This window comes from Hyla sarda, chromosome 6 (genome assembly GCF_029499605.1).
Source record: "Hyla sarda isolate aHylSar1 chromosome 6, aHylSar1.hap1, whole genome shotgun sequence".
Taxonomy (NCBI): Eukaryota; Metazoa; Chordata; class Amphibia; order Anura; family Hylidae; genus Hyla; species Hyla sarda.
In genome coordinates this window covers 56,493,591-56,520,657 of record NC_079194.1, presented here as the reverse complement: position 1 = coordinate 56,520,657, position 27,067 = coordinate 56,493,591, and the positions used below count along the sequence as shown (strand labels likewise).

Genomic DNA, 27,067 nt, shown 5'->3' with positions numbered 1-27,067 from the left:
TGAGTTGCATTCCATTCAAAAGACCAGTGTTTTCTAACCAGGGTGCCTCCAGATGTTGCAAAATGATCTCTCTCCCACCCAGCTATTGCTCCGCCCATTGAAGCCAAACAGGCTCCTCTCGCACACCTGATGTGATGTCATGTCTTGACGCACTTTAACCTGGTAAAACCCGAGACATGGGTCATTTTGTATGCTGTCAAAAATAATTATTGGGGTGAAAATCACTGAAGAATTGTGAGAAAACCATCACACACAGGTACAGACACTATATTATGAACTACACTAACTTTACAGCCCCTGCAGCATAGTTACATGAAAAAAAAAAAAATACTGGAATACCCCTTTAAGTCAGATCATCCACATTTTTTACAGGATATTACAAATGATACTTGACTTGGATTTTAACATTTTACTCAGTCTAATACCTGCCTAGCGTTTAGGTTATAAGAAGCCCTTTCCAACCTGTGGGAGTTATTGTTTTAAAAAGGGTAAAAAGCCAAAGGTTGAAAAGCACTGACTGAGAGAATTAGAGATTAATCTACTGTATATTATTTTTGCTATGTTTTATATTGACTAGGTGTAACAAAGCAATATAAATATGTTAATAAAACTGGATCATCTGGTTTTGGTGCATCTGTTCCAATGCCAGTTAGGAAAGACCTGACACCTACGCAAATTAGATTATACTGAGCTGGCAGGCAATATTACAAATGGTGAAATCGAGGCGTAGCTATAGAGGCAGCAGTCACATCATTACATTTGACATATGTGGCCCTGTTGCAGATTTTGCATCGGGGCCCAGAATCTACAAGCTACACCTCGGAGTAAGGCTGGGTTCCCATTACGTTTTCCCCCATACGGGAGCGCATACGGCAGGGGAGAACTAAAAACTTGTGTTCTCGTATGCCTTTCTATGCGCTTCTGTATGTAATTCATTTCAATGAGCCGACCGCAGTGAAACGTTCGGTCTGGTCGGCTCATTTTTGCCCTGTATGCCCTTTTTCCCCGCACCTAAAACCGAGGTCGACCACAGTTTTAGGTTCAGTTATGAAAGGGCATACATGGCAAAAATGAGCCGACCGGACCGAACGTTTCACTGCGGTCAGCTCATTGAAATGAATTACATACGGGAGCGCATAGAAAGGCATACGGGAGTGCGAGGTTTTAAGCTCTCCCCTGCCGTATGCGCTCCCGTATGGGGGAAAACGTAATTGGAACCCAGCCTAAAATCAATTATTGGTGAGAATACATTTACAGGATGTTCCTCATTTATGCTTAATGCTGCCTCAAAATGATTTCGAAGCCCCTCTACACGGACCCATGATTGGGTGAATTAGCATTCCTAAGAACGGTCATTCACGAAAAAAGGGTCTGTGTAAAAGCGTGAAGGAGAAAAACTCTTATTTATTGCCTTTTGGTGCCGCCATTAAAATCGACTTTATCGGCCGCACATCGTACTGTGTAAATGTGCAGCTTTAACATCGATGACTAAGAAAAGGTCTCATATATGATCCAGTGATGGAGCCATGGAAAGGCTCAGTAAACGGGCACCAATTACAAAGGGCGACCGTCTTCTTCCATCTTTTTTTTATATTCTGTAAACATGCTATATTCTGTGTCTTTCCCCGGACACATTGCTTCTAGAGGAGAATAAATTCTGTCATATGGTGCCATAGGGAAAATCAAACATCATAAATGGAGTACCTATAAATACTTTGTGTACCTTTTTACAGCCTCCTTCTTTGGTGTTTGCATATCCTTCAATTCTTAGATCAGCAAATCTGTGACTAAAGGTTATTTCTTCAATGTTTCAATGACTATAGTTGGGTTAAGGGATGAATCATTTAGATTACATGGATTGTATTGCCCAGGATGTGAATCTGACATCACGAACACAGTCAGGGCCGGCTCTGCCTATAGGCAAAATAGGCAGCCGCCTAGAGCGCCCTCATGATGGGGGTGAAGCCGCTATGCTTGCCGCAAGAAAGTTAGACAACCAGCATCCGAACCACTCGCTCCGCCAGCTGGATGAGGAGGAGGTTTGTTACAGTGTGTCACCCCCAGTATTAAGATGGGGCAGGCCAATGGGCGGAGCAAAATTAGCTGTTGCCTAGGGTGGCAAAAAACCTTGCACCAGTCCTGAACACAGGGAAGAAGTTATTGACCTAATAATGTCCTAAGATCATTGGAGCCTAAACCTAAGAGCATATTCACTCGTTTGATGACAAGGGAGGGAATTAGTATAAATACAACTAGTACAGGAGAATCATTGTAACCTCTGGGTGTATTTGTCATAGCTGTAGATCTAGTCAGGCCTAATTTTCAGGTTTAATCCAGGAGCAACGTCACGGATACCTATTTGTTCCAGTTATGAATAGGCTGACAATGACTTTTCAAGGTGTTGCCTGTTTCCAAGTACAGAATGGCGCTGGAGCCACCGAGATCTACAATATGTACTGCCCAGTCCCAGCCTGTAGTCATACTGTAACCCAACGCCCTTAATGTGTTTGCTCAGCTAGATCTTACTTTTCAGAACACTTCCTAATATTTTTAGGTCTGAGCCAACACCCAGCTCACAAGGGTTTGGTCGATAATGTTGTCCAAATTCTAAGAGAACCTACGACGATCCATTCTACAATATCCTATACATATGTTGGGGTGATACGCAACCTTTTGGTCTATAGATCTGTCTATGATTAAGGGGCAACCCCCGAAACACGTCAAGCTTACAAGACTCCTCTTTCCATGCCACTATGTAACTGTCACGATGCCGGCTGGCAGGAGGTGGATCCTCTGTGCCAGAGAGGGATTGGCGTGGACCGTGCTAGTGGACCGGTTCTAAGCTGCTACTGGTTTTCACCAGAGCCCGCCGCAAAGCGGGATGGTCTTGCAGTGGCGGTAGCAACCAGGTCGTATCCACTAGCAACGGCTAAACCTCTCTGACTGCTGAAGATAGGCGCGGTACAAGGGAGTAGACAAGAGCAAGGTCGGACGTAGCAGAAGGTCGGGGCAGGCAGCAAGAATCGTAGTCAATAAGGCAATAGCAGGGGGTCAAGTACACAGTATGGACAAACACAGTAACGCTTTCACTAGGCACTAAGGCAACAAGATCCGGCAGGGGAGTGCAGGGGCAGTGATCAGATATAGCCAGGGAGCAGGTGGAAGCCAATTAAGCTAATTGGGCCAGGCACCAATCATTGGTGCACTGGCCCTTTAAGTGTCAGAGAGCTGGCGCGCGCGCGCCCTAGAGAGCGGAGCCGCGCGCGCCAGCACATGACAGCAGGGGACCGGGACGGGTAAGTGACTTGGGATGCGATTCGCGAGCGGGCGCGTCCCGCTATGCGAATCGCATCCCCGTCAGCAATGTCAGTGCAGCGCTCCCGGTCAGCGGGTCTGACCGGGGCGCTGCAGGGGGAGAAACACCGCGAGCGCTTCGGGGAGGAGCAGGGACCCGGAGCGCTCAGCGTAACAGTACCCCCCCCCTTAGGTCTCCCCCTCTTTTTGTCGGGATGTCGCTCCACCTGGGACGAGGACATTGGGAGTGATTGTAGAGTCTCCTTCAGGGGGACAGTGAAGTCCTAGGCAGACCGGTCAGAAGGAGTGGGAATGGGGAGGGAGGGCAGAGGGTGAGGCTTGGCACAGTCCAGATAGGCCTTGGGGAGACCAGGCACAGGAGGGGACACGGAGGCCCGACGGACGGGGCCGGGAGCAGGCGTGAGGCATTTCTTGCGGCAAGCAGGACCCCAATTCTCGATCTCCCCGGTGGTCCAGTCAAGGGTGGGAGAATGGTGCTGGAGCCATGGCAGACCGAGAAGGACTTCAGATGTGCAGCCGGGCAGAACCAAGAATTCAATCTTTTCGAGATGTGGTCCAATGCTCATAAGCAGAGGCACTGTGCGAAAACGCACAGTGCAGTTCAACTTGACTCCGTTGACTGAAGCAATGTAGAGCGGCTTGATGAGACGGATCACCGGGATGCAGTACCTATCAAGCAAAGAGGCCAGAATAAAATTTCCAGAGGAACCAGAGTCCAAGACGGCCACGGCAGAGAAGGAGGAGTCGGCAGAAGGAGAAATCCGTACGGGCACAGTGAGACATGGAGAAGCAGACTCCGTACCCAGAGACGCCAGGCCCACATGAGCAGGCTGCGTGCGAGCATTTTCCAGACGAGGAGGACGAATCGGGCAATCCACCAAGAAATGTTCGGCACTAGCACAGTAAAGACATAGATTCCTATCCCTACGGCGAGACCTCTCTTCAATAGTCAGGCGAGACCGATCTACTTGCATAGGCTCCTCGGCGGGAGGCACAGGGGTAGACTGCAAGGGATACCGTGAGAGAGGTGCCCAGGGATTAAGGTCTTTTTCCTGGCGGATTTCCTGGTGTCTTTCCGAAAAACGCATGTCAATGCGGGTGGCCAAATGGATAAGTTCATGCAGACTGGCAGGAATCTCTCGTGCGGCCAGCACATCTTTGATGTTACTGGATAGGCCTTTTTTAAAGGTCGCGCAGAGAGCCTCGTTGTTCCAAGATAATTCGGAAGCGAGAGTACGAAATCGGATGGCGTACTCGCCTACTGAAGAATTACCCTGGACCAGGTTCAGCAGGGCAGTCTCGGCAGAAGAAGCTCGGGCTGGTTCCTCGAAGACACTGCGAACCTCAGAGAAGAAGGAGTGTACAGTGGCGGTGACAGGGTCATCGGAGTCCCAGAGCGGTGTGGCCCAAGCTAAAGCCTTTCCAGACAAGAGACTAACCACGAAAGCCACCTTCGACCGTTCAGTAGGAAATTGGTCCGACAACATCTCCAAATGTAGGGAACATTGTGACAGGAAACCTCGGCAGAGTCTAGAGTCCCCATCAAATTTGTCCGGCAGGGACAAGCGGAGGCTAGGAGCGGCCACTCGCTGCGGAAGAGGTGCAGGAGCCGGCGGAGGAGATGGTTGTTGCTGCTGTAGCTGTGACTGAAATTGTGACTGAAGCTGCTGTAGCTGCGACTGGAGTTGCTGTGTCATGGTGGTCAAGTACGACAGCTGGTGATCTTGTTGGGCGATCTGTCGGGCTTGCTGGGCGACCAGCGTAGAGAGGTCAGAGACAACTGGCAGGGGAACCTCAGCGGGATCCATGGCCGCATCTACTGTCACGATGCCGGCTGGCAGGAGGTGGATCCTCTGTGCCAGAGAGGGATTGGCGTGGACCGTGCTAGTGGACCGGTTCTAAGCTGCTACTGGTTTTCACCAGAGCCCGCCGCAAAGCGGGATGGTCTTGCAGCGGCGGTAGCAACCAGGTCGTATCCACTAGCAACGGCTAAACCTCTCTGACTGCTGAAGATAGGCGCGGTACAAGGGAGTAGACAAGAGCAAGGTCGGACATAGCAGAAGGTCGGGGCAGGCAGCAAGAATCGTAGTCAATAAGGCAATAGCAGGGGGTCAAGTACACAGTATGGACAAACACAGTAACGCTTTCACTAGGCACTAAGGCAACAAGATCCGGCAGGGGAGTGCAGGGGCAGTGATCAGATATAGCCAGGGAGCAGGTGGAAGCCAATTAAGCTAATTGGGCCAGGCACCAATCATTGGTGCACTGGCCCTTTAAGTCTCAGAGAGCTGGCGCGCGCGCGCCCTAGAGAGCGGAGCCGCGCGCGCCAGCACATGACAGCAGGGGACCGGGACGGGTAAGTGACTTGGGATGCGATTCGCGAGCGGGCGCGTCCCGCTATGCGAATCGCATCCCCGTCAGCAATGTCAGTGCAGCGCTCCCGGTCAGCGGGTCTGACCGGGGCGCTGCAGGGGGAGAAACACCGCGAGCGCTTCGGGGAGGAGCAGGGACCCGGAGCGCTCAGCGTAACAGTAACATTATTATAGATTAAATAAAGGAGTTTTTAACTGGACCTTGAGCGCTGCATACTATATTATCTATGCGTGCAAACAAAGTGAAGACCAGCTCACCCCGCCCCGGACAGCAGAGCAAGAATCCAGGTGCTGGACGGCACCAGCCAATCAAGAGAACAAAGGAAGATGGATCCAGCTCGGTGCAGGTAAAATAACTTTAATCCATGGGACAAGGAGGATACAAGTAACGCATTTCAAGCGCTGTACGCGTATGACTAAGAGTGCGTACAGCGCTTGAAACGCGTTACTTGTATCCTCCTTGTCCCATGGATTAAAGTTAATTTACCTGCACCAAGCTGGATCCATCTTCCTTTGTTCTCCTATATTATCTATGCCATTTGGTCTATAATATTGATAGCAATTTTTTTTTTTATATACATCTATATCAGTGGTCTCAAACTGTAGCCCTCCAGATGTTGCAAAACTTCAACTCCCAGCATGCCCGGACAGCCAACGGCTGTCCGGGCATGCTTGGAGTTGAAGTATTGCAACATCTGGAGGGCCACAGTTTGAGCCCACTGATCTATATGACCTAAAAAGGTTTATATGTACAATATATTTGAGAAATAGCTTTCGGAGAAGATAAAAAAAGAATAATATTGAAGTTTGTCGAACATGTAAACTCTGCAATTTATTCTACTAGAAAAAGCCGCCATCAGCAAAATAGTACGACGGATTAAGGATCTGTCTCATGTATTGATTACACATCTACAGTATTTCACCGCAGTTGTCATATATCTAAGGACATGCTTTGTTTCTTGGTGGTTGTCCAAACGCGGTTCTTTATTTAGCGATATAGTAGATGAAGATCTGGTTACTACGCCGGGCAATAATACTGAAGAATATTACAAAATGACACAAGACATTACACAAGGCCATTGTTGGGACTGACTAATGTTTCCTTAGACATAACAGACGAGTTGTTTCCTATGTCAAGTAGTTATAAATAAGGACATAAGTCAGAAGTGAAAATAGCAACAACGTGTTTATACCATCTGTCTGGATGTTGGGCACCAGACGTAAACAGAAGAATGAAAAGTCCTCAGCTTGGTGCAGGATCACTTTATGGGTAAGTTTGTTGAAGTCCCAACAAGACCAGATTCTCTGTTGGATCAGAAATGGATCGGAACCGGGCCTTGAAATGGATGTTAACTGGACCCGGTAACAGATGAGTATCTGCCCACTTCCTAATTAGGTATCAGGATCAGTGCATGCACGAGAGAAGAAAATCACTCTAACACACAGTTCAGAAAAAGATACTTCCTGTATTTACAACAGTTACAAGGGTTTTTATAGACAATGTGCCGTGTGCAAAGCTATATGTCATGGATAAATGTCCTTGTGATTGTTTTTTTTTCCATCTCTAGGCGTTCCTCATCCAGCATGTGGGTCTTATCATCTTGGGTGTAGCTCTCTCTGGAGGCGCCATCTTATACACATTGTTCCAAGTACCACGGGAGGTGGAAGGAGCTAGTGAGTGGCCATTTATGCAAGCATATTCAAAATAGTCATTTTAGCGTATCCATTACAGATCTAGTGAATTCTATCAATGCTGCGATTGTTGGGACTGTCACTGTTAAAGGGGTATTCCAGGAATTTTTTTTTATTTGACTATGCTACAGGGGCTGTAAAGTTAGTGTAGTTCATAATATAATGTCTGTACCTGTGTGTGATGGTTTTCTCCCAATTCTTCTGTGATTTTCACCCCAATATTTTTATTTTTACCAGCATACAAAATGACTGCTGTCTTAGATTTTTCCCAGGTTGCAATGCAGCCGAGACCTGACTCACTAGTCAGCTGATGACAGGGAGCCTGTCTGCTTCAATGGGTGGAGCAATCGCTTGGTGGGATAGAGATCAATCTGCAACTAATGCAACAGCTGTAGGCACCCTGATTGAAATCCACAGGTCTTTTGAATGGATGCATTTATGTTTCAATGGGTGGGGTGGCTGATGTGTGGGAGGGAAGAAAATGGAATTGTGGGATTTGTAGTAAAAAAAAGAAAAGTCAAACAGGAAATACCAGTTCACAAACATCTAGCCACAGTGTTATGGTAATCTCATGACATAGCCATTTAGCCCCAAGACAAGCGCAGATCCTTCCTAAGCATGTCCATTACTGTCTGCCAGGTACATACTAAAACCACCTTATGGTGGAGAACCCCTTTAAACCCTTGGTACCAGGGACCAAAATGTAAATACATTCTATTCTTGTTTCACAAAGTTTTATCCTATATGAAGGTTGGTGGATAACCAGCAGATCCGAAAAAAATTGGGTCATAGAATGAACATAATGCGCTGCGCATGCGCAGCAGCGCAACCCAAGCTCCATTAGTTTCCTATAGGGAATCAGGGATTCCAAACATTGCTGAGCGCAGTGATGAGGACAAGCTTTGTAAAGTCCTTTGAAACATGTTGGGAGTATATTAAACAAGAATTGGCTGCTATACAGAATTAAAGGAAGTTGGCCAAACAAAGCAAAATGAATCCCCAAAAATTCTTAAATATGTATATGCTCAAGAACAAGGTGAGAGCATCTTGGCCCTACATACTTTCGCCTTGGTCTTGAGCATATACCAACATATAATGATAATGGGGAGATGGCCACTGAGGATGAAGAGAAGTCAGAGCTTCTTCAAGGGTTCTTTAGCTCTGTACATAGAAAAGAAGAAGGAAGAGCCAGTGTTGGTAATACATTGGCTCTTCTTATTGTAGATATGGTCCAATGTAAGTTAAACAAAGTAAATAAAGAATATTACAGAACAGCATGCAAGGCTTCTACAACTACAAGTTACTGTTATGTATTGACTAATGAGACATACATAATATTACCATCAGGCAGTATGGTTAGCACTGTTGATTGGAAGCGCTGGAATCCTGGGTTCAAATCCCCCCAAGGATGGCATGAAAGGAGTTTGCAGTTCTCCTTGTGTTCGTGCTGGTTTTCTCTGGGTTCTCTTTCTACCCTCTTTCTTCCAAAAAATAATTGGAATTTAGATTGGCGCCTCAAAAGAGATAGGGACCAATATGAGTGATGACAAAGCTTTGTCTTACTACATAACCATGCAAGGCACTATCTCCAAAACAATATATCATTGCTGGGTTAAGAAGATGGATTGTTCCACTGTCAATGAAGTCCGTCTCCACAGGGCGGTACCATTTAGATTTTTTTCTTTAACATCCTTGTGTTTTTCCTAATGCCAGGTCCTCCTAATGGCCAGGCCCTATGGGATTCCATGGACCATACAAATTATAGAGAATTGGCACCTAACAAAATATGCAGATGTGTTGGGACAGTGTGGGCCTATACATATGGCTTCATAGAGTCCAGAGGTTGTACGGAGCCAAGATACAGATACATGAGGCTGTACTGTACTATGGGTGTACTCAGTGGTGCATTAATCTATTCGATAGAAATAGCACATTACAGAAATCACACTTCATTATAATAAACATTAACTTCTATCAGGGCTTAATCACACATACTAATGTAGGGAATGTATGGTTGAAGTTGTATTCTATCACTCATGTATTGTTAAGGCATGTAGGGGATGCCGTGCTTATTTTCGGGTCTAAAAGATACACGGTTTTATCTTCATCTCCCAATGATTTCAATGGAGGATGTGGGAGAAAAGGTGGTTACAAACCATCTCACATTTTCTTCCGTGCAGTTCTGCTTTGCGCTTTAAACATCCCTGTCTTTCAAAAAAAAACATTGACATGTCACACAGATTTGTCAATAGTTTTGGTCGGTTTTTGAGTCTCAGTGCTAAAAATTCTACTGATTTCTAGATATAGCAGGTGCATGGCAGGAGAATGGCTCCATAGAATTATATTGGATCCCACCTCTTGCAATGAGCTGTGCCAGGGAGTGAAGTGCGCTGCCACACCCTTTACCTAGCTATATCTAGAGATCAGTTGGGGCCTCTGCACTAAGACCTCAACCAACCAAAACTTTCAACATGTCTTTTTTTTGGATAAAAAAAAGACCATTAAAAACCGCATCAGAAATCATCACCTAAATCCACACGGCAGATTCCACACATGAACATGTCCTCACAGTTACTTCTAGTGTGAATAAACTTCTACATAGAATAACTATATTAGTGTAAACTTCATCTAATGGTAAAAAACTATTTGGGAGTCATCCATTGCCGATGGGTAGTGTTGAAAAACCATAGCCGAAATGTTCCTTCATGTGTGTTAAAATCCTGTTTTCTTAAAGGGGTGGTTTCAGATCGCGGGGGGTCCGACAGCTGGGGCCCCCCACGATCTCCTGTACGGGGTCACGGCTCGCTGGCCAGATAACGGGTGTCAACCACTGCACAAAGCGGCAGCTGACATGCCCCCTCAATACATCGCTATGGCAGAGCCGGAGATTGCCGAAGGCAGCGCTCCCGCTCTGTCATAGAATTGTATTGAGGGGGCGTGTCAGCTGCCGATTCATGTGGTGGTCAACAAGCCCCCTTCCCGTGGGTTTCCGGGGCCCCGTACAGGAGAACGCTGGGGGCCCAGCGGTTGGACCCCCGCTATCAGAAACTTATCCCCTATCCTTAGGATAGGGGATACGTTTTTCAGCACTGCATATCTTCTTTAAATAGAGAAGTAAAGCCGAGATGATAAATCATGCAAGTGATGTGTAAGCATTGTGTGATAGCAAACAACAAATATCCACACACTAGGAACCCACCCCGCCCCACCTACTGTATCTGTCACATTCACAATACTCTGACTCATGGTGTATTGAGAAACACAAAAATCCTAAACAACCCAGCCTATCTTGTCAGATGGGTCCTGCCAGACAGCGACACTGGGAAACCACATCGGTTATGTGGTTAAAGGATGTACGTAAAGGACAATGCCAAAAGCCACAGGAATGCCACACACCCTGAGCAGTACTATACAATCTTTTAAGCTGGAGGTATGACCATTGATGGACACACCAGATAGTAGGACAGTTGTTGGGATTTCTTTGTTGCATATATATACTGACACGGACTGGGATACATGTTGGTGCCTGCTATAATATCAGTGCTGGGAGTCGAGCACTAGTAATGAGATTGCTGTAGCCCCGAGGTTATGAAGTCGTCATTGTGCACTTAAGGCTTCGGCACGTACCTGCTATGAATAACACTAAAGTGCCCCAGGCCATCAGTCATATTATGCAGTCAATTTAATGAGAGCATAGCTGACATCCAAGGACTATCACCCGGGACATCTGGATATTTGTATTTATTCAATATATATATATTTATACATAATAAATAAATACATGCCTACATATATATATAAATACATGCATACATATATATGTATAAATAAACAAATATGAATATATATATATATATATATATATACATGAATAAATGTGAATATAAAATATATATATATATATATATATATATATATATACACATGTATAAGATTAGGTCAGAACTGCCGAGAATTTTTTTTTTCACTTTATCTTCCTAAGTATTAACCCAGTATTTTATCACACTTCCTATCCTCATCTTTTACCAAGTGCCAGGTCATAGGAGTCACCATGTTCTCCCTATTTACTTGTATAGTAAGTCCCATTAATGGGATAATTACAGATGACTAGTACGTCGCCACATCTATGGCGGTGACTGAACGTCCAATCTATGTAAGCTATGGAAGACATCCCTCCAGAGCTGTCATGATACAAGCTTTCTATTACATAGCTGGCACATTAACATTACTATAATCCAGATACCAGGAGCACAATTCTCTACATTATCTGTGGATATACAAGTTATTCAAGTCTGATGCAAATTTCGCCTCTTCTGTTCTACTCCATTCCTCTCTCTCTTTCTCCTTCATAATTTAGACTTTTAATTTGCAATGTTATTGCGACACTTATTTTTCATAGTCACCGCCATTACACCTTCTTTACCAGCCCGTAAATCAGCCTTATACAGAATTAGGCTACCTATAAATAGGATTCAATGTTTTACTTGGAATGAAGGGGTTTGTTGGTTATTGGATTAATATGAAAATGTAAAAATTTAAAAATATTATTATTATGTAGATGAACTTAGGCCAATAGTTCTGTAATATGATGCTATTAAAGATGTTATCCAGAATTAGATTTCTTCATCAACAACAACAAAAGAAACACCACCACACCTGTCCTCATGTCAGGGGCATTGCTAGCGGTGGGGGGCTAATTGGGCTGTAGCCACGGGTCTCTGGCTACCACTGTTTATGGCCACCGCTGCTTTAAGAGGGGGTGGTTAGGGCGTGTCTGAGGTTGTGGTTAGGGGGACGTGGCTGGGCTATGGGCTCTAGCCCTGTGTCTTTTGGAGACCTAGCTACGCCCCTGCCTCAGGTAGTGTGTGGCATTGCAGCTCAGTTCCATGGAAGTGAATGGAGCCAAGTTGTAATACCACACACAGCCTGAAGACAGGGGTGGTGCTGTTTTTGGAAGAAATTAGCCAAGATTTCTCACGTTGTCTTGCTGGCCTTGGAATCAGGGTGAATATCAAACTATAAAACCCACGATTAGGAAACAGATGAGCAATTGCTTGTTCATTGGCTGATCGCTAGGCATAAAAAAAAGGCCTTAAAAAATCATCATTGGTCGGCTCTCTCGGTGTTAACAGGCTGTATGGAAGACAATGATACAAGTGAAAGACTACATCCAGCAACCCTGCCGACACAATCATTGAGGTATAGACCAGTGTTTTCCAACCAGGGTGGCTCCAGCTGTTGCAAGACAACAACTCCCAGCATGCCCGGACAGCCAACGGCATGCTGGGAGTTGCCATTTTGCAACAGCTTGAGGCACCCTGGTTCTGAAATAATGCTACAGACAGTTGTACTTTAGCATTAGGACCACTGGCAGGTTAGGGTTGGGTGCCGTTCACATGTGGCAGACTTGACATACATGTTGACAGATTCCATCCTCACTAAAGGTGATGGAAAGCTACCTCCCATGCAAGGTAATGGGGTCTCCGCAAACCCGGTCATATACTATGAAAAATCTTCATACAGTTATGTTAAACCAAAATGAGTATTAGCCCCATAGCTCCACCGAATGACAATGGGCTGATCCCCTGGCGAATCCTCTACAGCAGTTGTCCTCAACCCAGTCCTCAAGTCCCCCCAATAGGTCAAATTTTTTTAGGATTCCTTTTGTCTTTTGCAGGTGATAATATTAATAATTCTGGTCAGTGCATCAGGCATCACCACAAGTTTTCTCTGTATGGGTTATTCTCAAATCATGACCTCTTGTAGGTACTTGAGGACTGCTCTTGGGAAACACTACTCTACAGGTGGTCCCCAACCTGGTCCTCATGGCCCACCAACATTTTGGGCTTTTATTTTTTGTTTCTCCATTGGAATAGAACAGGGAAAAATTCCAATCCCGGACTGGTGGTGGGCCTTGAGGACTGGGTTGAGGACCTCTGCTTTATAGATCTGCTACATTTCCATAGCGAAAATCCAAGTGTCCACCTTGAACTATGGGGGAGATTTATCAAAACCTGTCCAGAGGAAAAGTTGCTGAGTTGCCCATAGCAACCAATCAGATCGCTTCTTTCATTTTTCAGAGGTGTTTTCAAAAATGAAAGAAACGATCTGATTGGTTGCTATGGGAAACTCAGCAACTTTTCCTCTGCACAGGTTTTGATAAATGTATATGTCTGATATAAGTGTGAACAATATATTACAGGTAATATTAGTTAGTGCTACCTTACCAGAACAATTAACACCAAAGACACCCTAAACCTCACATTAAGATGCCAAAGCCCAACAAGGGAGCATGAAAGCCTTGTGACAATCTAATGAGCCACGCCCAGAATAGGGAAACCCTTGCACGAAAACAGAACAGGGGATTACACTGCTCTATAAATGTCACAGATGTTCTAGAACGCAAGTCTAAAGTTATGGGCCCTGAACAAACCAATAAAGATTTATATTCAGTGGCCAAGATTTTGTAGGAGGGGTGAAAGTTTAGGGGATGTAAATGATCCACTAGGTTTCCAGGTTAAAAAATGATAAAATTAGGCATAAAATGGAGTGCCATATTTTATTTTATACACACACACACATTTTTTGGAGGGGGGGGGGGGGTCAAAAAATATAGTCCCCTTCCTAATTAGTGTTGAGCGGCCAGTCTCATATAGTAGTATTAGAGCCTTCTTTACACCACACAAGCTGGAAGCAGAGAGGGATGATCACTGTGATGTGTACTGTGAAAAAAAAAAGGAATATTCGTAATTACGAATATATAGGGCTATATTCGCGAATATGCGAAATTCGCAAATAAAATTCGCATTGCGAATATTCGCGAGCAACACTATTCCTAATCCAGTGTGTTACATGTGAAAAGTTTTGATTGGTCGGGTATGGGTGCTGAGACCCCCCATGATCACTAGAATGAACATGGAGAAGCACTCAGCCCTAAGCACTTTTCTCCCCATCTCTCACTTTTCTCAACGCCTCCTTTGGCTTGTTCTAGTGATCGGTGAGAATCTTAACACCCAGACCCCCAAAAAGTATTCTTTAAATGGCAGTATTTCAGTAAACCATCTTCTACTGGACCAGAAACCACTACAGACGTAGGATAAAGCATCAATGTAAGGGTCTATTCAGACGGCGGAATTTTGGCCTCCATTAAAAGCCCAATACACTTCTATGGGATTCCTCACTCCCGTTGACACTTTGGAATTTCCGCAAGCGGAAATTCCGAAGTGTCAACTGGAGTGCGGAATCCCATAGAAGTGTATTGGGCTTTCATTGGAAGCGGAAATTCTGCCGTCTGAATAGACCCTAATGCAGTACTGTAACAACTCCATCCCAACCCCTGGAAGAAGTCCAGCACCCAGGAGAGCGATGACTGTTTCACACTTGTTTTCACGGTATAAAAAGCTTCAGAGTTTAGAGTAAACTTAGTTGTGGCAACTGAATCTGAGAACATAAATCCTAGGAATAAAAGAAAATTATATGTAGAGAGAGACCTCTTTGATTTGATCCTCAAACCACGAAGGACAAAGTGGTCTTCTAGAGAAGTCTTCTTCTATTGAGTGTCAATTTACATAGGCTATAAAAAATGGACACAATTTCAAATCCGTTCCGGAAAAAACAGGTCTAGATCAAGGGATTCCCAAAGAGGGGGTCTTTTAGAGAACTGTATATATGTCTCAAAAGCTTGAAGCAGATATGAGACATCCAAGCGACAGCAATCTCACAAGTCGCCAGCTATTATTAACCTTCCTAACTTCTCTGAGAAGTGACATACCGGGATTTGCCTGAGGCTGTTTATGCAAGTATATATACATTTTTATGTAGAGGATAAAACCAATAAAGACTGATCCTCCAAAAGCTCCAACACAATCTGCATCCAGTACAGTCTTACTTTGGACAATCGTGTATAATATGTAGTGTTTTGAGGCAACGTACAGGTCTATACAGAAAGACTCAATACATCAAGTAATCAGACACACTATTTTACTTCTATTCTTGACTTGCGTAAATCTTTTGCAGGTACGGCAATGATGATAATAATAGTTATGGCAACGGCAACAACACAACAACATGATAATGCAGACTAAGTACATAAAAAAAGAAAAAAAATCAAAATTCAAAAATTTGAATTCTAGATTTAAATAAAAATATTTGTAACTAACTAGTTTGCTGCAATAAATTTAACCGGTGTTGACTGTTAATAGTCCGTGATAAATAACGGTGCAAAATCTTAAAATTTTTCGTCCAGTCTCCACCTCTGCTCTTAGAAATGACTATTCTGCATTAACACTGCCGACGAGCGTACACATGTCAGAGAACGCTTACCGTGAAGAGGTGTGTGTGCTTCCAGAAGTCCTTGCTCACTTTTAGTGTGAATGGCAATACTTGCATAGAGATAGTTCCCAAGCAGTTATAGTTTCTCTGTGATGCAATAAGGGAGGCGCCTCTGCGGGTTTTATAGGAACATATATGCAGAGAAATAGCAAGGAAAGAATTCAGCTACACCCAGCTTTTGGCAGCTGTACGGTTGCAAGGTATGGGAGGAGGCAGAAAAGTTGTATTACCTTCTGTGCAGCATGAGTCACGTTACATTTTTTAGGTGGAAAGAAAATGAATGACTAAAACACACACAGAGTGATGCACGGAGAATCCTTGGGAAACAGATTTGTTTACAAAAACAAAAGATTTACAAGAAGAAAAAAAAAGAACGGGGTGTGGGGAGCTATGTGGTGAAGAGTGGTTTGTATTGGTAACACGGCAAATTGTGGAACTGAAAGGGTTGTCAAGGGTGAAGTCATATTTTAGGATTGGCCAGAAGTGACTATGTTACTACAAATACCTTAAAGGGGTACTCTGCCCCTAGACATCTTATCCCCTAACTAAAGGATAGGGGATAAGATATCTGATCGCGAAGGGGGGGGGACCTGCCGCTGGGGAACCACAATTAGGAGTGGGTAGATGTTATGTCTGGTGACCGGAGGAGGTAACTATAGCATGTGTATTATTTTGATACAATCCACAGCCTGAGTGCAAGTTTTTGTTTTGCCTGTACAACCCATTTAATGTTCGTTGTTTTTTAATTGTATTATATAGAGAAACCTCTTCAAAAAACCAACCCTTTGAGAAGAACACCCCTTTTTCCAGAACACTAGAAGACCAATTTTCAGTGCAGTTTTGTGTGGTCTTCGCAGAGAAGTTTGTACTCTATTTAATGTTCCCTCTCTGTTGGTGGCAGCTCAACCGGATTTTTGTAACCCCCCCCCCCCCCCACACACACATTGTCTGTACATTGTATCAAACATAACTCTTTGCAGCCACATGACAAGTCCACTTCATCCAATATATATAGGGGGGCATTTATTATCTGTGGCATTATGATGTGTTGTACATAAATATATTTCTGCCCATTTTTGGTCTGCTGGATTTCCTAAAAGGCACACACGGTGGCTGCCATTGGGCCCGATGTAGAAATATACACCATCTATTGAGGTGGGGTATATTTCTGTGATTTTAGGTGTTGCAAGTTGGCCCTAAAGTTGCATGTGAGGAGGGGGGGGGACCCCGTAACACCCCCTCCATGTGAGGCAGAGCCCCCTTCTAGCCTCCTTTATGCCCTCTCAGCATCAGTGATATAATGGTTTGAGCATCAAACATCGCCATTTTTGGGCAAAAACATTCAACTTAATAAATGGCCCCCCATAGCATTGTTCTCGTTCTGCTTCTGATCTTATACTATCAGCAGCCATTTGATGGGTATATGTGACTACTCAGAGTTGTGCTCCAAACCCACATGGCCATGACCAACAAAGGGGGAGGCCAGCGAACCATAAAGGTAAATATAAAATAGGAGATTAGTTCATCTATAACATGGCCAATGAGAAGAAGTGACTAGTGATGTCGCGAACATAAAATTTTTGGTTCGCGAACGTCGAACGCGAACTTCCACAAATGTTCGCAAACCGGCAAACCGGGCGAACCGCCATTGACTTCAATGGGCAGGCGAATTTTAAAACACACAGGGACTCTTTCTGGCCACAATAGTGATTTAAAAGTTGTTTCAAGGGGACTAATACCTGGACTGTGGCGTGCTGGAGGGGGATCCATGGCAAAATTCCCATGGAAAATTACATAGTTGATGCAGAGTCTGGTTTAAATCCATAAAGGGCATAAATCACCTATTATTCCTAAATTCTTAGGAATAACGTGCTTCAGCCCCCTTTAGGCAGCACATAGAGCCCCCCTTTAGGCATCACATAGTTAGATCCCCCCTTTAGGCAGCACATAGATTCCCCCATATTAGGCAGCACATAGTTAGAGCCCCCCTTTAGGCAGCACATAGTTAGAGCCCCCCTTTAGGCAGCACATAGAGCCCCCTTTAGGCAGCACATATTTAGATCCCCCCTTTAGGCAGCACATAGATTCCCCCATTTTAGGCAGCACATAGTTAGAGCCCCCCTTTAGGCAGCATTGGTTTTATTTCACAGACAAAAAAGGTATTTTTTTTTCTTTATTTGAACAACTGTCACACCAAATGTGATATGCACTAGTGTGACAATGAGCAAAAAAGGTTGCCAGCGGAGTTCCCCTTTTAAGCAGAGGTCCCCAACCAGGGTGCCTCCAGCAGTTGCAAGACAAACGGACTGAACTTATAGCCCTTTTAATACTGCAGTTAGTTGCTTGAAGGAAATTAAATTTTACACCGGAGTACCCCTTTTAACCAGCGGTTCCCTCCCAACCAGGGTGCCTCCAGCTATTGCAAGACACACGGACTGAACTTATAGCCCTTTTAATACTGTAGTTAGTTGCTTGAAGGAACTTAAGTTTTACACTGGAGTACCCCTTTTAACCAGCAGTTCCCTCCCAACCAGGGTGCCTCCAGCTGTTGCAAGACACACGGACTGATATTTGAGCCCTAAAAAGGGCTTTTTTGGGTGCTGTCCTTAAAGCAGATGTTAGTCTAGTGCTTTAGGAGTAAAGTGGACCCTGAATACACCACCTAGCAGCAACCTAGCTATCGCTTTCCCTATTACAGCAGGAGCAGCTTCTCTGTGCCTCCACTTTCTAAGCCTGCAGCATTCCGAATGAAGGTAAAATGGCGTCCGTGCAGGAGGTAGGAGGGTCTTGAAGGGAGGGACTGCTGCTGGTTAGCTGTAATGTGTCTGCTGACTCTGACTCACAGGGTCAAAGTTTACCGCAATGTTAAAGTATAGGGGGCGAATCGAACTTCACATATGTTCGCCTGGTGATGCGAACGCGAACATGCTAAGTTCGCCGGGAACTGTTCGCCGGCGAACAATTCGCGACATCTCTAGAAGTGACCTAACTTTGAACAACCCTTTTAATGGTAAAGTGACCCCTTTGACAGTGGCTTATATTCTACAGAAATAGAGAATGCCTGGTCACTGTTTACCCCACCATCTGCCATTGGAAGACAATTGGAGACCCCCACATGCTCATCAGAATGTTTTGCTAACCATGCTCTTATTCATTATGACACGAGAACTATAGTATGTGAACCTCGGGCAATTTTCAAAGGTGCAGTCATTATAGAAAAATACTGCGTTCCTGCATGGTCAGAGGATGGATAAACCCCCACAGTGATGTCTAGGACTGAATCATGTAGAAGAAAGATGATACCTAGCACTCACCAGTGATGCACAGTGAAGATTTATTATGCCATAGTGTGGTACAAGGACTTGTTTCGGCGTGGGAGCCTTCCTCAGCTGTCTGACTATAGGCAGACAGCTGAGGAAGGCTCCCATAACAAAAAGCGTCCTTGTACCACACTATGGCATTATAAATCTTCACTGTGCATCACTGGTGAGTGCTGGGTATCATCTTTCTTCTACCGGTGGCTTTACCCTACCTCGTGCACCACCGCGGATTCCACAGAAGTGCTCACATATCCCAATATAGGACAGAGTCATGATCTCAAGCCTCCATTCCTCCCTCTACCTCATCAGCTACAGCGAGGGAGGATTTGGAAAAAAAGTTGGCAAACTTTTCAAGCCTCACTGCCACTTCTGCCAAATTTTGGGACGCCATTTTGTTTTACAAGCATGGCTGTTCCTCCACCTCTCTTCCGTTACTCTGCTGGACTTTGGAATAAGTCTTGTGGATTTTGAGCCTGGGACTCTCCTTTATCAGCGGTAAACATAAAAATAAAAAGATGTCCAGCAGGATGATGTGAAAGAAGCTTGAAGTTACCCATCAGGCCATGAACCTCCTTGAGGTGAAAGCATCTACTCAATATACCACATTAGCATAAAAAAAGCTGTTCAGCTGGGATATCAAATAGTGATGAGCGGCATTGCCCATATTCTAATTTGCGATATTTCTCGAACATATCTAGATGAATATCCGTCCTATATTCGCGAAATTTGTGTATTCATTATATTCGCATATTCGAGGAAGAAAACAGTGGGGGGGGGGGGGGGGGCAACTTTACTATTGGTTGCTAGAGATGTTGTTGATAACCTCTGACAAGTGTATTTGCATCATTTTAGTTGGCCCAGAAGTGAAGAGAAGGAATATGCGAATATTCATATATGAAGGAATATGCGAGTATATGAATATGCGGAAAAAAGTAAATATTCGTAATTTCGAATATATAGCGAATATATTCGCAATATTCGTGAATTCACGAATTTGCAATAAAAACACTAATATCAAACAAACAAGCCACATGTGTTATGGTACCCAAATAAGTTGTTGGTTCTCTCATTCTACACAGAAGGTTAGTAGAACAAAGATTTCCTGGCATAGACTGAGGACGTACTTTTGCGATGAACAATAAAGTGGAAAAAAGGATAATTTTTCATATATGCTGACTCATCATTAATATCAATTATGCTAATAAAGATTGTATACGTGAACACATACTGATGTTGTATAGTACAATATTAAAGTATTTTATTTGTGGTAATAAAGTACAGTAAAAAAAACAAACAATTTAAATAGCTAAGAACCATGTCATGAGAAGTAAGTATAGGCTGATGAGGCCTGACAATCAGGTATAATAATAGTCTTTATTTATATAGCACCAACATGTATACAGCTGTTTGAGACTTCTGTAAGTGCATGGAGGGTGACGTAAATTGTTAAGTGAAGGCATCAAGTTGTAGGGAATAATGTAGAAGAGCTAACAAACAAAGGAATGGCGGAATAACCCCTTTAGGGTTATCAGACAGGAGAGAGCACAGAGGAGTGCTTTCAGACAGGGGAGAGCACATAGGAGTCCTATCAGACAGGAAAGAGCACAGAGGAGTGCTATCAGACAGGAGAGAGCACAGAGGAATGCTATCAGACAGGAGAGAGCACAGAGGAGTGCTATCAGACAGGAGAGAGCACAGAGGAGTCCTATCAGACAGGAGAGAGCACAGAGGAGTGCTATCAGACAGGAGAGAGCACAGAGGAGTACTATCAGACAGGCGAGAGCACAGAGGAGTGCTATCAGACAGGAGAGAGCACAGAGAAAGGCTATTAGATGGGAGAAAGCACAGAGGAGTGCTATCAGACAGGAGAGAGCCCAGAGGAGTGCTATCAGACAGGAGAGAGCACTGAGGAGTGCTCTCTGACAGGAGAGCACAGAGGAGCACGATCAGACAGGAGAGAGCACAGAGGAGTACTATCAGACAGGAAAGAGCACAGAGGAGTGCTATCAGATAGGAGGGAGAACAGAGGAGTACTATCAGACAGAAGAGAGCACAGAGGAGTGCTATCGGACAGGAGAGAGCACAGAGGAGCACTATCAGACAGAAGAGAGCACAGAGGAGTCTTATAAGACAGGGGAGAGCACAGAGGAGTGCTATCAGACAGGAGAGAGCACAGAGGAGTACTATCAGACAGGGGAGAGAACAGAGGAGTGCTATCAGACAGGACAGAGCACAGAGGAGTGCTATCAGACAGGAGAGAGCACAGAGGAGTGCTATCAGACAGGAGATAGCACAGAGGGGTGCTATCAGACAGGAGAGAGCACAGAGGAGTACTATCAGACAGGAGAGAGCACAGAGAAAGGCTATTAGATGGGAGAAAGCACAGAGAAGTGCTATCAGACAGGAGAGAGCCCAGAGGAGTGCTATCAGACAGGAGAGAGCACTGAGGAGTGCTATCAGACAGGAGAGCACAGAGGAGTACGATCAGACAGGAGAGAGCAAAGTGGAGTACTATCAGACAGGAGAGCGCACAGAGGAGTACTATCAGACAGGAGAGAGCAGAGAGGAGTTCTATCAGACAGGAGAGAGCACAGTGGAGTACTATCAGTCAGGAGAGAGCACAGAGGAGTCCTATCAGACAGGAGAGAGCACAGAGGAGTACTATAAGACAGGAGAGAGCACAGAGGAATGCTATCAGACAGGATAGAGCACAGAGGAGTGCTATCAGACAGGAGAGAGCACAGAGGAGTCATATCAGACAGGAGAAAGCACAGAGGAGTACTGTCAGATAGAAGAGAGCACAGAGAAGTGCTATAAGACAGGAGGGAGCACAGAGAAGTCATACCAGACAAGAGAAAGCACAGCGAAGAACTGTTAGACAGAAGAGAGCACAGAGAAGTACTGTCAGACAGAAGAGAGCACAGAGGAGTCATATCAGACAGGAGAAAGCACAGAGGAGTATTGTCAGATAGAACACAGCACAGAGGAGTGCTATCAGACAGGAGAAAGCACAGAGGAGTACGATCAGACAGGAGAGAGCACAGAGGAGTATGATCAGACAGGAGAGAGCAAAGTGGAGTACTATCAGACAGGAGAGCGCACAGAGGAGTACTATCAGATAGGAGAGAGCAGAGAGGAGTTCTATTAGACAGGAGAGAGCACAGTGGAGTGCTATCAGACAGGAGAGAGCACTGAGGAGTGCTCTCTGACAGGAGAGCACAGAGGAGTATGATCAGACAGGAGAGAGCACAGAGGAGTACTATCAGACAGGAAAGAGCACAGAGGAGTGCTATCAGACAGGAGGGAGCACAGAGGAGTACTATCAGACAGAATAGAGCACAGAGGAGTGCTATCAGACAGGAGAGAGCACAGAGGAGCACTATCAGACAGAAGAGAGCACAGAGGAGTCTTATCAGACAGGGGAGAGCACAGAGAAGTGCTATCAGACAGGAGAGAGCACAGAGGAGTACTATCAGACAGGGGAGAGCACAGAGGAGTGCTATCATACAGGACAGAGCACAGAGGAGTGCTATCAGACAGGAGAGAGCACAGAGGAGTGCTATCAGACAGGAGAGAGCACAGAGGGGTGCTATTAGATAGGAGAGAGCACAGAGGAGTGCTATCAGACAGGAGAGAGCACAGAGGGGTGCTATTAGATAGGAGAGAGCACAGAGGAGTACTATCAGACAGGAGAGAGCACAGAGAAAGGCTATTAGATGGGAGAAAGCACAGAGAAGTGCTATCAGACAGGAGAGAGCCCAGAGGAGTGCTATCAGACAGGAGAGAGCACTGATGAGTGCTATCAGACAGGAGAGCACAGAGGAGTACGATCAGACAGGAGAGAGCAAAGTGGAGTACTATCAGACAGTAGAGCGCACAGAGGAGTTGTCACGATGCCGGCTGGCAGGAGGTGGATCCTCTGTGCCAGAGAGGGATTGGCGTGGACCGTGCTAGTGGACCGGTTCTAAGTCACTACTGGTTTTCACCAGAGCCCGCCGCAAAGCGGGATGGTCTTGCTGCGGCGGTAGTGACCAGGTCGTATCCACTAGCAACGGCTCAACCTCTCTGGCTGCTGAAGATAGGCGCGGTACAAGGGAGTAGACAGAAGCAAGGTCGGACGTAGCAGAAGGTCGGGGCAGGCAGCAAGGATCGTAGTCAGGGGCAACGGCAGGAGGTCTGGAACACAGGCTAGGAACACACAAAGAAACGCTTTCACTGGCACAATGGCAACAAGATCCGGCGAGGGAGTGAAGGGGAAGTGAGGTAAAATAGGGAGTGCACAGGTGAACACACTAATTGGAACCACTGCGCCAATCAGCGGCGCAGTGGCCCTTTAAATCGCAGAGACCCGGTGCGCGCGCGCCCTAGGGAGCGGGGCCGCGCGCGCCGGGACAGGACAGACGGAGAGCGAGTCAGGTACGGGAGCCGGGATGCGCATCGCGAGCGGGCGCCACCCGCATCGCGAATCGCATCCCGGCTGGAGACGGTATCGCAGCGCACCGGGTCAGTGGAGCTGCCCGGAGCGCTGCGGTAGCGAGAGTGAAGCGAGCGCTCCGGGGAGGAGCGGGGACCCGGAGTGCTCGGCGTAACAGTACCCCCCCCCCTTGGGTCTCCCCCTCTTCCTAGAGCCTGGGAACCTGAGGAGCAGACTTTTGTCTAGGATGTTGTCCTCAGGTTCCCAGGATCTCTCTTCAGGTCCACAGCCCTCCCAATCCACCAAAAAGAACCTTTTTCCTCTGACCGTCTTGGAGGCCAGTATCTCTTTCACTGAGAAGACGTCAGAAGAACCGGAGACAGGAGTGGGAGAAACTAACTTGGGAGAGAAACGGTTGATGATGAGTGGTTTAAGAAGAGAGACATGAAAGGCATTAGGAATACGGAGAGAAGGAGGAAGAAGAAGTTTGTAAGAGACAGGATTAATTTGGCACAAGACTTTGAAAGGACCAAGATAGCGTGGACCCAGTTTGTAACTGGGGACACGAAAGCGGACATATTTAGCGGAGAGCCATACCTTGTCTCCGGGAACAAAAATGGGGGGAGCTCTTCTTTTCTTATCGGCAAACTTTTTCATGCGAGATGAAGCCTGTAAAAGAGAATTTTGGGTCTATTTCCATATGGTGGAAAGATCACGAGTCACTTCATCTACAGCGGGCAAACAAGAGGGCAAGGGAGTAGGGAGGGGGGGAAGAGGGTGACGGCCGTACACCACAAAAAATGGGGATTTGGAGGAAGATTCAGAGACTCTGAAGTTATACGAGAATTCGGCCCATGGTAGAAGATCTGCCCAGTCATCCTGGCGGGAGGAAACAAAATGGCGTAAATAATCACCCAGGACCTGGTTAATTCTTTCCACTTGCCCATTGGATTGAGGGTGATATGCAGAGGAAAAGTTTAATTTAATCTTGAGTTGTTTACAGAGAGCCCTCCAGAATTTTGACACGAATTAGACGCCTCTATCCGAGACGATCTGCGTGGGCAACCCGTGAAGACGAAAAATGTGTACAAAAAATTGTTTTGCCAACTGAGGCGCTGAAGGAAGACCAGGAAGAGGGATGAAATGTGCCATCTTGGAGAATCGATCAACGACCACCCAAACAACAGTGTTGCCACGGGATGGGGGTAAGTCTGTAATAAAGTCCATACCAATCAGAGACCAAGGCTGTTCGGGGACAGGCAGAGGATGAAGAAGACCAGCGGGCTTATGGCGAGGAGTCTTATCCCGGACACAGACAGTGCAGGCTCGCACAAAATCCACAACATCCGTCTCCAGAGTCGGCCACCAATAGAAACGAGAGATGAGTTGCACGGATTTCTTGATACCCGCATGACCTGCGAGATGGGAGGAGTGATCCCATTTGAGGATTCCGAGGCGTTGGCGTGGAGAAACGAAGGTCTTCCCTGGAGGAGTTTGCCTGATGGAGGCTGGAGAAGTGGAGATCAGGCAGTCAGGGGGAATGATGTGTTGCGGAGAGAGCTCTACTTCCGAGGCATCCGAGGAACGAGAGAGAGCATCGGCCCTAATGTTCTTATCGGCAGGCCGAAAGTGAATTTCAAAATTAAATCGGGCAAAGAACAGAGACCACCTGGCCTGGCGAGGATTCAGCCGTTGGGCAGACTGGAGATAGGAGAGGTTCTTGTGATCGGTGTAAATAATAACGGGAAATCTTGATCCCTCCAACAGATGCCTCCATTCCTCAAGTGCTAGTTTAATGGCTAGAAGCTCTCGGTCCCCGATGGAGTAGTTCCTCTCAGCCGGAGAGAAGGTCCTAGAAAAAAACCCACAAGTAACAGCATGCCCGGAAGAATTTTTTTGTAGAAGGACCGCTCCAGCTCCTACAGAGGAGGCATCAACCTCCAATAGGAAGGGTTTAGATGGGTCAGGTCTGGAGAGCACGGGAGCCGAAGAAAAGGCAGACTTGAGCTGTTTAAAGGCGTCTTCCGCTTGAGGAGGCCATGAATTAGGATTGGCATTCTTTTTGGTTAAAGCCACAATAGGAGCCACAATGGTGGAAAAATGTGGAATAAATTGTCTGTAATAATTGGCGAACCCCAAAAAACGTTGGATAGCACGGAGTCCGGAGGGGCGTGGCCAATCTAAGACGGCAGAGAGTTTGTCTGGATCCATTTGTAGTCCCTGGCCAGAGACCAAGTATCCTAGGAAAGGAAGAGATTGACATTCAAACAGACATTTCTCCATTTTGGCATAAAGTTGATTGTCACGAAGTCTCTGAAGAACCATGCGGACATGCTGGCGGTGTTCTTCTAAGTTGGCAGAAAAAATCAGGATATCGTCCAGATATACAACAACACAGGAATATAAGAGATCACGAAAAATTTCATTAACAAAGTCTTGGAAGACAGCAGGGGCGTTGCACAGGCCAAAGGGCATGACCAGATACTCAAAGTGTCCATCTCTAGTGTTAAATGCCATTTTCCATTCATCCCCCTCTCTGATGCGGATGAGATTATAGGCACCTCTTAAGTCCAGTTTGGTAAAGATGTGGGCACCTTGGAGGCGATCAAAGAGTTCAGAGATGAGAGGTAGGGGGTAGCGTTTTTTTACAGTGATTTTATTAAGACCGCGGTAGTCAATGCAAGGACGTAGGGAGCCATCTTTTTTGGACACAAAGAAAAATCCGGCTCCGGCAGGAGAGGAGGATTTGCGGATAAAGCCCTTCTTTAAATTTTCCTGGATATAATCAGACATAGCAAGAGTCTCTGGGACAGAGAGAGGATAAATTCTGCCCCGGGGTGGAGTAGTGCCCGGGAGGAGGTCAATAGGACAGTCATAAGGCCTGTGAGGAGGTAAAGTCTCAGCTTGTTTTTTGCAAAAAACATCCGCAAAGTCCATATAGGCCTTAGGGAGACCGGTTACAGGGGGAACCACAGGGTCACGGCAAGGAGTACTGGGAACCGGTTTAAGGCAGTCCTTGGAACAAGAGGGGCCCCAACTCTTGATCTCCCCAGTGGACCAATCCAGGGTTGGGGAATGGTGTTGAAGCCAGGGTAGTCCAAGGAGAATTTCGGAAGTGCAATTGGAGAGGACCAAAAACTCAATTTTTTCGTGGTGAGGTCCAATGCACATTAGGAGGGGTTCCGTGCAGTAACGCACGGCACAGTCCAATTTTTCATTGTTAACGCAATTGATGTAGAGAGGTCTGGCGAGACTGGTCACTGGGATGTTGAACCTGTTGATGAGAGAGGCCAAAATAAAGTTTCCTGCAGATCCGGAGTCCAAGAAGGCCTTAGTGGAGAAGGAGAAGGTAGAGGCAGATATCCGCACAGGCACAGTAAGACGTGGAGAAGCGGAGTTGACTTCAAGGACTGTTTCACCTTTGTGCGGAGTCAGCGTACGTCTTTCCAGGCGGGGAGGACGGATAGGACAATCCTTCAGGAAGTGTTCGGTACTGGCACAGTACAGGCAGAGATTCTCCATGCGGCGTCGTGTCCTCTCTTGAGGTGTCAGGCGAGACCGGTCAACTTGCATAGCCTCCACGGCGGGAGGCCCAGGAACGGATTGCAGAGGACCAGAGGAGA

At 46.0% G+C, this 27,067-nt stretch overlaps 1 protein-coding gene across 3 annotated transcripts in view; it reads right to left on the bottom strand.

Moving 5' to 3' along the window:
* EMP1 (epithelial membrane protein 1) overlaps nt 1-27,067 on the bottom strand; it is a 240,668-nt gene that overhangs the window by 25,622 nt on the left and 187,979 nt on the right. The window contains exon 1 of one of the 3 annotated variants that reach the window (XM_056523796.1): nt 15,702-15,827. The exons of the other annotated variants lie outside the window; for them this stretch is intronic. The gene's annotated coding sequence lies outside the window, so the exon portion shown is untranslated. Of the gene's footprint in view, nt 1-15,701; nt 15,828-27,067 lie in introns of those variants that run through there. 3 annotated transcript variants of the gene reach the window in all.